Source organism: Larus michahellis, chromosome 2 (assembly GCF_964199755.1).
Source record: "Larus michahellis chromosome 2, bLarMic1.1, whole genome shotgun sequence".
Taxonomy (NCBI): domain Eukaryota; kingdom Metazoa; phylum Chordata; class Aves; order Charadriiformes; family Laridae; genus Larus; species Larus michahellis.
Window position 1 is genome coordinate 142,175,903 of NC_133897.1, and position 15,927 is coordinate 142,191,829.

Below are 15,927 nucleotides of genomic sequence, written 5' to 3' on the forward strand. Positions count from 1 at the left end.
TATGGTTGATGTAACTGCTCCCAGTCGCCTTTTCCAGGAGTCTGAGGACGCAGAGCGGCAGCGAGGGGCTGGACTGAGGCGGTTACCTAGCGGGGTGTGAAAATGGTGGTAACTCTAAAGGGCACTCTAAAGACGAGGAGATAAATCTCCACGTTATCAAATATGCTGCTCAACCGAGAAGTCTCTCCCCTAGTGTCGCTGAGCTCTCTGAGGACGTAAGGACTTAATTTCCTCCTGCTAGACAGCCCACCCGGGCACCATCTGGAAGTCTCTGGCAAAGAGGGAAAATAGCCTTCCCTGATGAATTTTTCAGCCTGTATTGAGATAAGACAGATGTTTGTCACCCCTGTGTCGTGTGCTTCCATTGTCCATAGGTCAGAGATTGCCAGGCTGCGGTAATACCAGAAGATAAGCAGTTACTTTGTACGGAGGCAGAGATGACTGCCAAGTGCCACCTGGCATCCCCATGGCACCGTTACCCAGAACCAAGCCACTTCTTGGAACGCATTCCCTGGAAAGCATGCAGATGTTTTCTGAAGAACTGTGTAAAGATGAGATCATGGCGTGAGAGTTCACGGGCTGGTCATATTCCTTCTTTAAGAATACATTTTATAAAATTAAATAAAATAGTGTTTCTTGTTGAAAATTTTCTATGGGGGCTGTTTTTCACCAAAAAACGTTTAATCTAGGAAATCAAACCATTCTACAAAACCAGACTAGATATATTTGAGAGTCTATGAGAAATAATCACATCATTACATTAAATGGAGGCTGATGTATTCTATTTCTGCAAGATTTAAAAGATCCATTTTTACTCTAATAATATGGAATTCTTTGATAACTATCATATGGAATTAATAAGGTGTGGTAATATAGCAGTGGCAAACCACAATGTTTTCATAGATTATGTTTCCAAAAAAGAAAAAATAATGTTTTATTTTGAGGCAAATTTTGAAATATTGTTAATTCTTTCTCATTTGGGACACAATTGTGTTTTTGAACATTGTTATTTCAGGAATAAACCGAATTTGAGTGAGCTCTGATGTTACCACCAAAGGAATAATGTGCTACAAGGCAACTGTTTGTGTTATGCCAACTGTCGTCATCATGGAAGAAATGCAGTCATGCCATGTCAAACTACGCTTCTGTTGGAAAATGTGGTAACTTCCAAAAGCATTGGAAGATGCTTTTTTGGTATAAATTACATTGAGCTTTCAGTTTTCAGTCAGCTTAAAAAGACTTTTAAGCTCAAATCAATACTTAAAAGATTTTTTTGCAGAGGATTTTTAGGGCTCGAGGTGTTTTGTGCCCCCAAATCCTTTGTCTTGATGATGTACTGTGAGGCTGACCCTGGCAGGTCAAAAGTAGATCATTAATATTACTAGTCAGGACATATCTTCAGCCCATGATCTTGTCCATTTTTAATAAGTACAGAGCCAGAGGCTTTCTTTTGGAGTCCTGATGCAGGAACTGGCATTTGCAACCAGGTTTCTTTACTATTTTTCTTGTTTGGGGAGACAGAAAAGATTTTATATCTTGTTAAAGCTGCCAACTAGGCAGCAGTGAGTTCCATCAATGCCTGGTCTGTCCTGCTGCAATTACAGCAAATTGTCTTTGTGGGACCTCCTTTTCCACTGAACTGCTTTTCTGTGCCTCAGAAGAAGACTGAAAACTTTACGATTGCTCCCAGGGGCCCACAGGGAAAGTTATGTCACAGCTCAGTCTGACAGCTCAAGCCTGCACATACAGCCGAGAATTATTGTTATTAAGCATCCCAGCATGCTGACCACCTTGGAAATATGACTGTCATCTAAATAGCCATTTGGGATTAAAAAAAAATATGCATTCCTCCAGCCCCTGTAACTTGACTTGTCAGAATACGTTAAGCCCTAGTCACCTGAGCTGCTAAATAGTCTAAATAGCAGAAATTAGGTAATAGTTCAGTCATCTGCCTCTGTTTTTCAGTAGTCTGAGTCCATGCATTTAAGGTAGCCAAAGGTCTACAGGACTTTCCAAGTCAAATGTTGCAGCTGATGTGTAGATCTGCTAGCATTAGCTGCAGTATCCATGTGAAGTTGGATGGACTCACCTAGTAACAACAGAGGGTACCAAAAGGTGTACTGGGAAACAAGGTGATGCACTCGGCTTGTAACAACCTTTCTTTGGATGTTACTTGGGCCGTAAAATGAAGAATTCAAACATCAGATAGTGCCAGACTGAAGACAACTTAGGCAATGAAGACTTTTTCTTCCTGCTCTTCTTCCTCTGGACACAAATGCTTTATGATAAGGTGTTTAATTACACTGCTGTGCAGTTTTTCTTCTATGAAAATCCTGCCTTGTGCAGTGGGTAGGATGCTCTGCCCTGAGCAGCCCTGCTTGTGACTGAACTACCCAGAGGACACATCACTACTTGAGTTTGGTGCCATAGCGTGAGCCGCAGTGCATGGCACATCGTGGGGGTTTTCTACACTTGGCCTCATTGCTTCTCGATTCCTTCAACTGGCAAGTCGCAACGCACCCTGCATGTGCCTTGCTCTTGTACTGCAGTACTCATTCATGCTGCCAAGGCATCTTGTGGGTTCCTGGCAATAAACGCTGAATGATAAAGGCTGTGGATCCGACCATGTGCCTCCATGGGAAATGTCTCTGTAAGCGCAGGTAAACTGAAAACACGCTGCTACAGAGCTCTGGAAATGGCACAGGCAAATGAACCAACTATACCTCCGAGAACAGCCTTACAGAAGGGTTCTCAAGGTGTCTTTGTCTGTGTAACAGACTTGAATCACACACGTACCTCTGCATCCTGCCCCGAAGTTGTGTTGTTTCATATAAACTTCTGTACCAAACAAATGAGGGCTGAGCAAGGCAGCACATCAGTTACTAACAAGGCTTACATTATGTAAAGATATAAAATGAACAGGGTATAACATATTTTCTTCTACTATTTTTAATAATTTCTCATGCTTAGTATGGTCTTTTAAGAAGCTTGGTAATGCTCAAGTTTTATTTTTATTTTGAAAGCATCATCGTCATTAGGCTGGGTTTTTTTTGTATTTATTTTCCCTAGGTAAAGAATGAAACGAGTTTAGTATGTGACAAACTACTGCAAGTGTTGAAGCTTATTGTCAAGTGCAAAAGTATTTGTGTATCAGCACTATAAACAATTACAACACTTTGTTGATCTTGCCTAAGTGCTAAAAATATCCTAGGGAGTCTCTGTGTTTTGCAGATTTTTTTCAGGTAACCTTGTAAATTTATGTGTTATATTTAAGAACAAATAACCTCCAATAACGATCTTTTATCTGTCTATTATTTTTATTTTTGTAATAATGCTTAGAGACTGCAAGCCTAAATCCATTGTGATAGGAGCTGTTCAAAGACACAGAGGAATATCCTGACCATTTAAAAGGTAAAAAAGAAAAAAAATATTCAGGCATAATACAGGTTATGCAAATTCATGTAAAATCTCACTCATAGCGTAAGAAATGGAATAGAGTTTTTCTCAAGTCCGGTCTGGTTGCTAAACTAAGTTTCTTCCTAATGGCCAAAGGAAGAGGAAGGAAAAGCTTGGGATCATTTGTCTTGCACAAGGCGCAGGCTCTGCGCCCCGCTATGGCCTGAGCGCAGTCTTCAGATGCTATGCCAAGAGCATAATAATCTAAGTAGACAGAAATTAAAGTTGTGTGATATGTCTAAACCTTTGGATGGTAAAATCTTACTTGAGAATGGCTGAAAACAAAAAAAAAAAAGCTCATCTACTGCTGATTTTGATACTGAATAAGACAGTGAAAGAGAACGATACAAATCTGTCCTAACAAGTTTGCAGAATTTTTGTCACTTCAAATGATTTTTGAAGGATCTGGCTATGGTCCATGGCTAACTGGTAATATATCTGAATTTCTAGAGATGTCAGATACTGAATATGGCTATGCTGGGAAGGAGAACGTAAATTGCGACTAAAGCTTTCTGAGATTGTTTTCTGTGTGTTTGTATTGATGACGCTTTTCCTGTGTCACTGAAATACATTAATTTCTCTTCTGCTACTTGGCGAGTATATTGAATAAAAATAGAAGGAAAAGTGCTTATACTTACATTTTCTCAGGTCTGCTACATTAGAAAGAGGCACAGCAAGATAACACAAGACCTGGCTTATTTTTTAAAACTGTGATACAGAGAGGTGCATAGGAGCAGCGTATACAGTGTACACAAAATTCTCTCATGATTTTCATTTGCAGAGGTTTCCTGTGCTGCAAGATCAAGTCTACAACAAGATAAAATTGTATACTGTTCATAGTCTGAGAAAGGTAATTACATTACTGTGTGTAGTATGAGATGCATGATACAATAATTAGCACCAGTTATAAAAATCACTAACTATAGGTTTGCATATGTGGTTTCAGGTAAGGTAATGCAACATAATCTAATATCGTAACTGTGATACAGTATCCAGGATAGTGTTTGAGAGCATATTTTGACAGAATGGCAAGTCTTTTGAAAACACTTCTCACTTCTGTCCTTTGTGCCATGCCACAACCTAGCGCAGACTTCTGACTCAAGATCGGTTTGAGACTTGGCATTGATATGAGCAACAGTGTCATAACTGCTGGAACTTTTAGTATGTTGGTACACACAAACAGTTTTTTTTTTTTTTTCTTTTTTAATCTAAGTGTCTTTCATTTATTCACATGCAAAAGTATACAAGCACCATGAAAATGGGAACATCATACAATTCCATATTTATCTGTACTTGGGAAAGGGCTGATTCCTCTCTCTACAGCAGAAACTAGGTAGTAGGTCTACAGAGCACAGGAACTAAATATAAACCTCTTATGTGCAGACGAATTTTATCTCTAGCACCATCAACATCCCATTACTGTTGTGTGATAAGTCACCCTCCCATGGGCAAAACACAGACAAAGCACATTGTGTTATTCAGTGATGGCTTTGGAGGTTGACAGCAGCTAATGTTGCAGAAAGTGGCTGTTCTTCCAGACCACTCCTCCCCACCTGCAGGGCTGGGAAGGCAGGAGAGAAGCGCAGCTGAAAGGGACGTGCTGGCGGCACTGACAGCCTCTGCTTGTCACCACCCTCTCTTCCCAAAAGCGATGGGTAGCATTTGGCCAGTGACTAGACAAGTCTATTTTTGGTAACTTCTCATCCTGTATAGTCTATTCCTGTCACTACAGAGCACTCATGCAAATGTATGTACAGAGGCTGCAGTTACAAAGCTGCAATTTACTGGACTGCATTAATTTTACTACAGTAGATTGTGACAGACAGAAATTATCATGGTAAAGATATCTTCAGTTACACAAAGGGAGACCTATTCTGTTATTCCTAACTGGAATTGCAATTCTTTTAAAGCTTATTCTTGTTATCATCTTTGCCTGATTGCACATCTGTCATTTCTTTTACACTATTGGTACTATTTCTAGTTAACCTTATCTTTAGAATAATAGAGGAATTTTCAGTCTCAGTTCAGAAGCAGTTCACATTGGAAAATGTAATCTTGATTGGCAGGAAAATTGTTTATGGATTTTAAATTCCTTTCCAGCCCAGCTCCGTATCAGTGTATTACCATAACTGCTAAGCACTTTCTTGGTCATCTTGAAGACATCAGCCGCATTCACAAGTCCTAATTTAATATATTCATCTCCTCCTAATCACACTACATATACTCAAGATTCCTTCCTTTATTATTTGTCAGAGGTTGCACTCAAAAAATACTTGTATCTAGATCCCTTCCTTCTGTGAAATCATTCCGTTTGTTTACTAATGGCAGTCAATTGGTATTGTAGCTTTTGAATAACTTTTTAACTCATTTTTTCTACTTTCTTTTCTGTTCTTGAGTGGATGAACATTACAGAGATAATTAGATACTTCTAAATTTGTAGACACTTCTAAATGTTGGCATCCTATACAATTTTCATTTGATCTCTGATTTTTTGTTCTGAGGGTGGGAGTTTGGGAGGAACAACAGGGAAAAAGTTGTCTTACACTTTTATTCAAGATTTATTTTTTTTTGTCTCGATTGGAGTTACTTTTTAACCAGAAACACCTCTGAGTCTTTGGTCATGTAACCAAGCAATATCAGGCTTAGTCAATACCTAGATAAGATACATCCAAGAAAAATAGGTAAAGATCTAAAGTTACTTCTGGTGCTTCAGTAGATGGCTCCCTTTGCTCTAAGCAAGAATGGAGCTGCTGTACCCTCCTGGCACCTGGTGGAGACTAAGTATAAAGAAGGAAGCTTAACTTCGAAGTCAAGGTTATGACAGCTTTTGATCACGAGCTACCCCGTGACACATATCAGAAGAAGAGCAGCATCTTGGTCAAACTCCAGTTTGAAAAATTGTCTGACTTGAATTCCCTTTGCTGTTTCAGTCTCAATGAGCAGCCTTCACTTTCATCCAGAGCTTGTTTCATGCAATGTGTTCATTAAAGAGTTGCTCCATTTCAGAGGTGGATTAAGTGATTAACATAAAGAAGTTCAGGATTCATCCAGGAGAATAAAAAAGAGTGACAAGGCTTGCTACTCTATTTTTATGTGAGCATCGCTCTCAGGTAAGTAGCAGTTTTGCTGATGTTATAAAGGTTACTAGATTCATGACAATATTGCAAATTATATTGCAAAGACTGTTCCACGTAGATATGGATTGTGTGGACTGAAGTGGCATGGTGTTTCCTTTTTAAACTTAACTGTGTTTGTTAACATAGTGCTCAAATGCGACCAAGACTAGTCATATTTAGCTGGCAATCTTTGAATCACCAGCACTTTGGAAGTAAACACTTGAAATCAGATTGGGGGAGTGAAAATGCTGGTGATGGCCTGTCTCCAAGATAAGCTTTACTACTGGGAGCTGCCAAAAGAGACGTTGCTGCTGAAGGAATGTGCAGATGTTGGAAATCTCATTGAACAGAATTCTTAAAGAGCATCGGGTGCCTCGAGCTTGGGTCCGCGATGGCTTGGGGTTCTGCAAGACTTCTGTGAGTTAGGAACCTCCACATAACTGATGGGAAAGAAAAGAAGTTGAGGGGGGGAATGAGTTTACTGTAGATAGCCAGAAATTAAACTGTTTGCATGTTTGTATCTCAACATTGGCTGGACTTGCAGAACCTCTTTAATTGATTCCTTTCATAAAGAAATAATTTAGTTTTACAGATACAGAGTCCTATTGTGTGTCTCTCAGCATGTGATGCAAGGGTGGCAACAGCTAGTCTAATCACAGCAACCAATAAAGAGGAAATTGTAATTAATGGCAAAACATAGTAGCAATGAGAAACCAGACAAATTAAAAGCCTGGAGGGACTCCAGCTACTAAAAAGCTGAATTTGCCACTATAAGAATAAAAATAACAGCAATTTTTTTTTTGTCTGTATCTAGATCTTATCAGTACAGATTGAAAATGGAAAAGTGGAAACACGCATTATTCTCCCATTGATGGAAAAGATGTGAGAAGCAAGCCAATAGCGCTGTGATCTTCAGCAGAAGAATAGTTTACAGCTTTTTGACACAAAACCCAATATTCTCCTGGGAAAGGTCAAAAGAGACCCAGGAACTACTTATCCTTATCAATTGACCAGTCTTAAGATTGTTGGGAAAAGGTACAGGATGTATAACAAGGAGAAAGAATGCAAAATGGTGCCATTAAGGTAACAACTGAATAGAAAAAAAATCCCTTTACTGGTATTACAAACAAGTTTCAAGATCCATACAATTGAAAAAGGTGCAATGAAATCAGTGTACTTAATGCCACTGCAGCATCTTTCTAAGTAGTTCTCCTAATGAAGAGCTAATAAATATGGAGTCTTTGCACATTGTTACTCAGCACATAATGCATGAAACATGATTCCTGGGATCTTTTTTATCCGGGAAAAAACCAAGAGACTTAGTTGCTCCAGTGGATCTCTGCAAAAGTTATTTTGGTGCACATCAGCTTTGGGAACCAATGATTTAATTTTCTTGTGATATTGCTATCAGGATACTCAAATTATAATACTTTGCTCTCTCCCTGCAGAGCTGGAAGACCTTGCATCGCAATCCTATTTAATATGCATATAGCAGTATGGATAGCTTCCACTTCCCTTATTTCCTGCAGGCAGCAATTATAATTCCATCTCTGCCTTCTTTCCACAACCCCTCCCATATGACCTGCTGTACCATTTGAGGTCTTTAGTATGCTATCTATTACAGATCATAAAAAACCCCAAACAACTTCTGTATGAAATTTATAATATCTGAGTTCTCTGACATTTCTTAGCATCTGACAGTGATCAGACGTGGCATCATCTCTGGGCACATCACTAGAAGAGACGACAGACCAAGAACAAATGCATTCTCCAACATATTTTTGAGAGCAAGCTATTGGAAGTTGAGAAGTTTTGGAGTTCAAAGGAACCAATTTAGGATTTCCAAGGAAATGTAAAATTCAATTCTGCCACAGATTCAAGCCCTAAAAGCACCTTTCCTACTACAAAAAAAAAAACCCGAAACCAAACCTGGAAGGAATAATGTCAGTTGTTTCTGTATCACTTTCTTGTAAGATGGAAAAGGATTTTTGTGAAATGTTTAATAAGATGAATGGAAGTACACATCAGCTTTGTTTATGTGTTGCTTTGTTTTTTGGGAAAACTACTGGATTTTCTTTCTTGTCCTGCATGATACACAGCAAAGGGACAGAGAGCTCTGGCAGGTGCTTATTAATAGTTTACATAAATCTAGAGATAAAACTTCATGAAACAGTTTGAGAGAAGGACTGAAAGATGGCTGATGTTATGTACCAACACTGGTTTGAAATGTTTGAAGTAGTGCTTTTGTAGTTGCAGCCCCCATAATTGTAATGTGCAGCCTTATGAGTCCTTTCACCTATTCTTTTCATTTACCAAGCTCCATACGTTCTGCACCTTTTCAAATAATTCAATTGTGTTCGTTGTCTAATCATTTGTTGTCTTACTCCATCTCATCCCTCTCCACAATTCAGTCATACATCATTCCCTGTAGAGGGTGTTCACTCCAACACGCTGCAAGAGCAAACAAAAATCTGTTGCCAAACTCATCAACTATTTAATCAGCTCTTTGTTTGTAAACGTTGAATGTAGGGTGATAGTTTTCTTTGGAGTGTGTGCAGCAATGTCTCTGCGTGTCAATCAGAATATTTGTGCGGCCCACTCACTTTGGGATTGCACTGCAGAGTTTTGGAGTTCGTCCATCTGTTTTGTTAATCTCTTTTAACCATTTCCCTGCCCCAGTACTCATGGTTTTCCATTCCAGGTCCCTACCCTGTTTTTCCTCTTGCTTTTGTCCTCCACGTGCACGATTCCTTGATTCTCTCTGGCTTCTCACTCAGCTTATTCCGCATTTCTCTTGCAGGCTTGCTTCTTCCCAGAGCTATCTCCCAACTCCACCTGTGACAGAGATCAGTGATTCCCTGTCTCCTCTGACTAGTCCTAGCCCCACTGTTCATCCCCTATTTTAGAATTCATACAATAGGTTAGATTGGAAGGGGTCTTTAAAGGTCATCTAGTCCAATCCCCCTGCAATGAGCAGGAACATCTTCAAGGATCAGGTTGCTCACAGCCCTGTCCATCGTCACCTTGAATGTTTCCAGGGGTGGGGCATCTACCACTTCTCTGGGCAACCTGTGCAAGTGTTTCACCACCTTCATTGTAAAAAAATCCTTCCTTTCATCTAGGTCTAAATCTACCCTCTTTCAGTTTAAAGCCATTACCCCTTATCTTATTGCAACAGACCCTGCTAAAAAGTCTGTCCCCCAAATTCCCCTCCCTTTATGCAACATGTCTTCTCCAATTCCCTGTTCCTTTTTTTTGTACTAGCTCCGAACCTTCCTTCTTCTTGTAACATCCATGATCTCTCTCCAGCCATCACCTCTCTGGGCCAACAATCCTTTCACAGCTCTCAGTCAGTTTTCCCGTTCCTTTCCTCGTGTCTGGGTCTCCAGACTGCTTTTCTGAATCTTCTGCTTTTCTTTTCCTTGTCCTTAGGGCACTTACGTTAGGCAGATTCCTTTCTTCCCTCTCCGGGTACCCCGCAGACAAGAGCGCTAGAAGTGGGCTCCAGTACTCGGCCCTGTGGAGGGTAACAGCGGCCCAGCGTTGGGATTAGAGGATGGGTCTAGCTTGGTGCTTCATCCCTGGCCAGGTCGTGCTCCACCAGTCTGCAGGACCAGTCGCACCCAGTTGGAGCAGCACCAGGGCTGCTGATGTCATCTCATATGCTGACAAACAATTTGGGAAAAAATTAATCTGAGAATAAAAATTTTCTAGTAATCGTACTATCTGCCATGTCCATAATAAAGGTGTTTCTGATATCATAGCTAATTAAGGATCTATTTTGGTGGCTTCCTCATTTTTGTGTTTGAACATTAAATTAGTAGGGCAAAAACTTACTCCTGGTTCTTTGCACAGCATTGTAGATGAAGGTCCTACTTACAGATCTAAATGTGTGGGTGTCTGTACAATAGGCAGGATTTGAAACTATTCACAGACCACCAGCATTTGGCATTGTCACCCAGCAGGTTTACTCATGAATCCCCCTGTGACCCCCCCATTGCTGTTGAGTATGTATGCACGTGTGGGTTCTCTGCTCAAGTACATCAGCAGTTTGTCTGATGTGGAGAGATATTTTTGCTTGAGTCGTGACAATGATGGAGAGAATTAATCAGCAGTCTGTATGCTAGACAGCAACGGTCTGGACTAAGGTCTAATTGTATTTTATTGATATGAGAAATTATATTGGATGAATCACAGTACAAATTTTTAGACATGTATTTGTCTTGAAGTCTATGTACAAGTAAAATGCAATTTTAGCTGGAATGCTTACTATTGAATGTTTACAAGTATCTAAAGGGTGGGTTTAAGGAGGATGGAGCCAGACTCTTTTCAGTGGTTCCCAGTAACAGGGCGACGGGTAACGGGCACAAGCTGGAACGTAGGAAGTTTTGATCAAATATGAGAAAAAACTTCTTTATGGTGAGGGTGACAGAGCACTGGAACAGGCTGCCCAGGGAGGTTGTGGAGTCCCCTTCCCTGGAGACTTTCAAGACCCGCCTGGATGCAGTCCTGAGTAATGTGCTCTAGGCAATCCTGCTTTAGCAGGGGAGTTGGTCTAGATGATCACTAGAGGTCCCTTCCAACTCCGAAAAATTCTGTGATTTCGTGAATGCTACTTTGAGAGTCTCAGAGATTCTAGTAACTGTCCAGTTATACTTTTTATCAGGTTAAGGAGTACCTGCAGTCCCTCTTTTCTTCTCTTTCATTATCATGAGATCTGGGAAGATTACCTGGCAAAAAAATGTCTGCTTAACATGCGACACTCTCTTTCATTGCTTTATAGCAATAGCATGAGCTATAGTTGGCGACTCCACAGTCTAGAAAGTATATAAAGACCATAGTGAAAATGACAGCAGCTTCAAGGGGTTTAGCAGAGCGTGGATTATTGGCCAAGATTCTTGCCAAGACTATACCAGCAAAACGTGATGACATTCAGTGCTAACCCTGTGAAACCTGATTGACGGTCTCTGCTGACTGCATTAAGTGACTGTACTTAAGCACTGGAAATCTCAAGTGTCCAATTTTTTTAAATTTTTCTACTGAAAAGCAGTGTGAAGAGCTGGAGCTGGACTTTTTGCTTATTGTTTCTGAGCATTTAGGATGCATTCAAGTCACCTCCTGTCAAACACAGGTCACATCTCTCAGTCACATAGACAAGAAAACTGCTTAAAAATCCAGACTCGTGAGTTTTCATGAAATCTCACCATTCCAGCTGCTGAGATTTAAGAAAGCAAAACACTACAAAACTCACAATACATTTGCAGAGGCTGGCAAAATTGTTCTACCACTAACACACAGATTTCTCAATAGCAGTCCTCACAGAAATCACGTCTCCAGGTAACAGCCACAATTCCTCTGCATCCCCGCGTTCATAAGATAACTGTGAATAATGAGTGACGCTGACTCTGTTTGCATTAACAGAGACCTGAGATTCTTTTTACACCTTCTGGTGCTACAAATAGAAAAGGTAAATACACTGGGCTTTGTAGCTCCAAAATATCAAATCCAGAAATAAACCCCACTATTTTTTTTACCTGATAAATATGACTCATTACAGATTTTACTAAGTAATTGGATTTGCATTAGGTCCTGATGCTTGTCAGGTTTGTGTTGAAAAATTATTAGAAAACAGTTTCAGAGATGAGGGATCTTAGCTGCAGATGTCCTGCTGCAAAAATCTATCAGCACTGTTTCCAGCACACAGAAACTAACATCAGGAAAAGCTCATCTAGTTCATTTACAGATATATGTGAACTTTCAGACAACAATATACAGCACATATACCATGCTAGAATATTTTAGGTGCCAAAAAAGAACATGCCATGTTCTGTGAAGGCTTCATTGCAAGGTCATGTAGACCTTAACTCATGTAGAATAATTGCAAATCTTACTACCAGCCAATTTTATGACAATGAGTAAAGGAAAGTTTAGCTACTTATGCTTCAGTATCTGGGATGACTGGTCATGTAGTACATAAATCAGAAAACTCTCAACAAAACCTCAGTGAAACAACAGAGCCACTTTCGAAGAGTTTTATGTATGGCTACAACCAGTCTGTAATTCACTTTAATGCTCAGCTAGAAACATCCTGGAGATAATGGAGGGAAATGAGATACACACTTACCTAAAAGTAGTAAGACACGTTCTTTGCTTGACCAACATTTTATAACATTTAGCTGAAGTAAGATTTGGATATTCTTTACTGCTGTCTTGAAAACTGTCTACTAGACAGCCTTAGCTTATTTGTTTTGCAATCAAAGAAAAAAAGTCTGATTTTTAGAGAGTGACAGAAGTACCAGAGGTCCTACCCTGACTTACAAAATACTAACAAACAAACGACCATCCTGATTTTCAGCATGCTTACTAAGCAGTGGGAAACCACTGGGAGAAAGATACTAGAAAGCATGCCAAAGTGTAATACTTTAAATAGCCATTGATGTTTTCCTCCCCAGAAAAGAAATATGAAACAAAGAGAACACGATGGCTGGTTAATTCAACGTCCAATTCAGCTGTTATCAAAGGTAACCCTCACTCATTGACTTCAGTGAATAACCTGGCAATATTCAGTCACTTTTCAAAAGTGCCTCTTAATTCCAAAAAATTCAATTTTGGCAGTGTGTAAGACACACACTGTGCTTAGTAGAGAGCACCTTACAGATATCATTGATTCCAAGGGGAGGTTCAAGTTCCTACAAGACTGATTAATGAAGTCATAAATTTTAATACCAGAAAGGGCTGTTATGGTAATGCAGTCTGACTTTGAATTCTGAGACATCTGGAAATGTCACTTGCATGGAACCTGTAACTTACAGCTGAGCTACTGCATATCCATAGGAAGATAAGGCAGCATTCAGTCTTGATTTAAAGACTTGCATGACAATGAACCTATCACATCCTAGATAAAGTGCTTCACAGCTAGTTACCTTGGATTTCAGTTCTCTTTTTTTTCACTTCAGCTTCTAAGCATTATATTTTATTATGACCTTGTCTGTTAAACCACCCTTTCTACCCAGGAATTGTAACTAGCCAAGCTGAGCTTACATGCAGTAAGGCTTTGTTTAAGTACTTTGTTGTCAGAGAGGAAAACCGCAGAATTTGGAGGGGAAAAAATGCACGTACATGATCCTGATGTACATGGTTCTGATGAGCTGGCTGAGGAGCCAGGGATCCTGGGGCAAACAGGCAAGGACGGGCAGGGACAGGCAGCTGAAGTAAGCTGCCTGTCCCTGGAACAGGCAGAGAGAGCAGGTGGCATGCTTGCAGCCCTGGCAATCTCACAGAGACACCATGACTGCAGATTCCCATGATGACAGCTTCCCCAAATTATTTTTTTTCCTTTTATAAGACGCTTTCCGAAAAGCTGCAGCCTTTGGTCTGCACCCCCTAAGCCATACACACACCTTGTGATACTGGAGAGCATTACTTTCTCAGGTCTCAGGAAATGCCTCCTCCTGTTGCTTGGTTGTTTTTCTCTTGCTCAGCTGCTGCCTTTGTTTGGCATGCTCAAAGCAGTTGTCTTCATAACTTGCGATGTTGTGGTTTTTTCAACTAGTAACCGGCCATCAGTTAGTTGTTTATAATGTTGGGTCCTTTGTTTTCAACATTTTCAAGGCCTTTGCTGTTATCCCACGCTGAATTCCAGTTCACAGTAGCTGTCTGACACAAAGCTCCAGTTCACAGGGCAGGTTCTCACCACAGGTTGGTAACAAGCCCCGCAGGCCAGGACCGGGGCCTTGCAAAGTCGGCATTGAGCCTGCGGCCTGCTGCTGGCAACGGCAGTGCTCTTGTTAATAGATTTCATTCATTCTAGGTTTCACAGCAGCAGAGGGAACTGGGCTTTAGCTGTCTGTGCAGCATGACCTCCCCAGCATTTACTGCACCACTATTCTCTAAAATGTACTGCCTTATACTTAGTGTGCCCTAAAATCTCCATTCCTGCATAACTTTGAGTTCAACTCTATTAAGATACGTGTTGTTCAAACACGTGATCGTAAGATCACTTTAATCAACCTACCTTCATCATCACTTAGCACTTCACATTTGGTCATATTCTCTTTCGGATTACTGCCAAAGATATGGCAGAAGTCTAGACTAAACCCAGTAGCCACTACAGGGACCTCCCTGGATGTATCCCCTTTGAGTGGGGATAGTTGCGCTGGGGGAAAGGAGCCTCTGCTACCTTTTTTTCTGAAAGATTTAAGCCTGCAGTCCCCCAAAACATGGAAGAACTCAGCCTGCTTGAAAGATGGGACTGGGTCATATGTCTGAACATCTAATTACAGTGTCATGTTATTGTAAAAAGACAACGGGGGTTTTTTTTGGTGGAATTTATGAAGTTCTAAAAGAAACTAAAATGCATCAGGTATAAAATAGTATTTATTATTTTTCAATAAAGAGCATTTTAAGAACATGTATTAAATGTCAGCATATTCATATATACCTACATGTGTGAACAAATATATGTCATTGAAAACTGATACAGACTGCATATATACGTTAGTCAAGGCAAATCTAACCCATATTTGTCCTTATTCTGGATTTGCTGGTAGCATACAGAAATATTTACAAGGCCACCCTAGCAATTTCCAGTGCTAACCTATTTTCCTGGCTAAAAGCCACCACCCCCTTCAGGCTGGAAAAAGGTAAGGGTAAAATATATTATATATCCAGGTACAGATATACAAATCTGAAAATTATTTACATTTCAACACCATTGTAAAGGAGGGGGTGTCTAAAAATTGGGTGGTTTTGTACAGGAAGAGAATTTGGTCCATCATCCCAGGCAAAAACACAGGCTGGACAGAGAATGGCTTAAAAGCAGCCCTGAGGAGAAGGACTTGGAGGTGCTGGCGGACGAGAAGCTCAACATGAGCAGGCAATGCGCGCTTGCAGCCCAGAAAGCCAACCGCATCCTGGGCTGCATCAAAAGAAGCACGACCAGCAGGTCGAGGGAAGTTATCCTGCCCCTCTACTCTGGTCTTATGAGACCCCACCTGGAGTACTGTGTCCAGCTTTGGAGTCCTCAGCACAAGAAGGACATGGACCTGTTGGAACAGGTCCAGTGGAGGGCCACAAAGATGATCAGAAGGCTGGAGCACCTCTCCTACGAACACAGGCTGAGAGAGTTGGGGTTGTTCAGCCTGGAGAAGAGAAGGCTCCAGGGAGACCTTATAGCAGCCTTCCAGTACCTAAAGGGGGCCTACAGGAGAGATGGGGAGGGACTCTAATGACAGGACAAGGGGTAACGGTTTCAAACTGAAAGATGGTAGATTTAGATCAGATATTAGGAAGAAATTCTTTACTGTGAGGGGGATGAGACACTGGAACAGGTTGCCCAGGGAAGTGTGGATGCCCC

At 40.7% G+C, this 15,927-nt stretch overlaps 1 long non-coding RNA gene across 1 annotated transcript; it reads left to right on the forward strand.

Moving 5' to 3' along the window:
• Window positions 1-4,239: 4,239 nt before the first annotated feature.
• LOC141739680 (uncharacterized) lies at window positions 4,240-8,808 on the forward strand. The gene is made up of 3 exons (XR_012585772.1): window positions 4,240-4,306; window positions 6,387-6,566; window positions 7,387-8,808. It is a non-coding gene; the product is annotated as an uncharacterized LOC141739680 (long non-coding RNA).
• The last annotated feature ends 7,119 nt before the right edge of the window (window positions 8,809-15,927 follow it).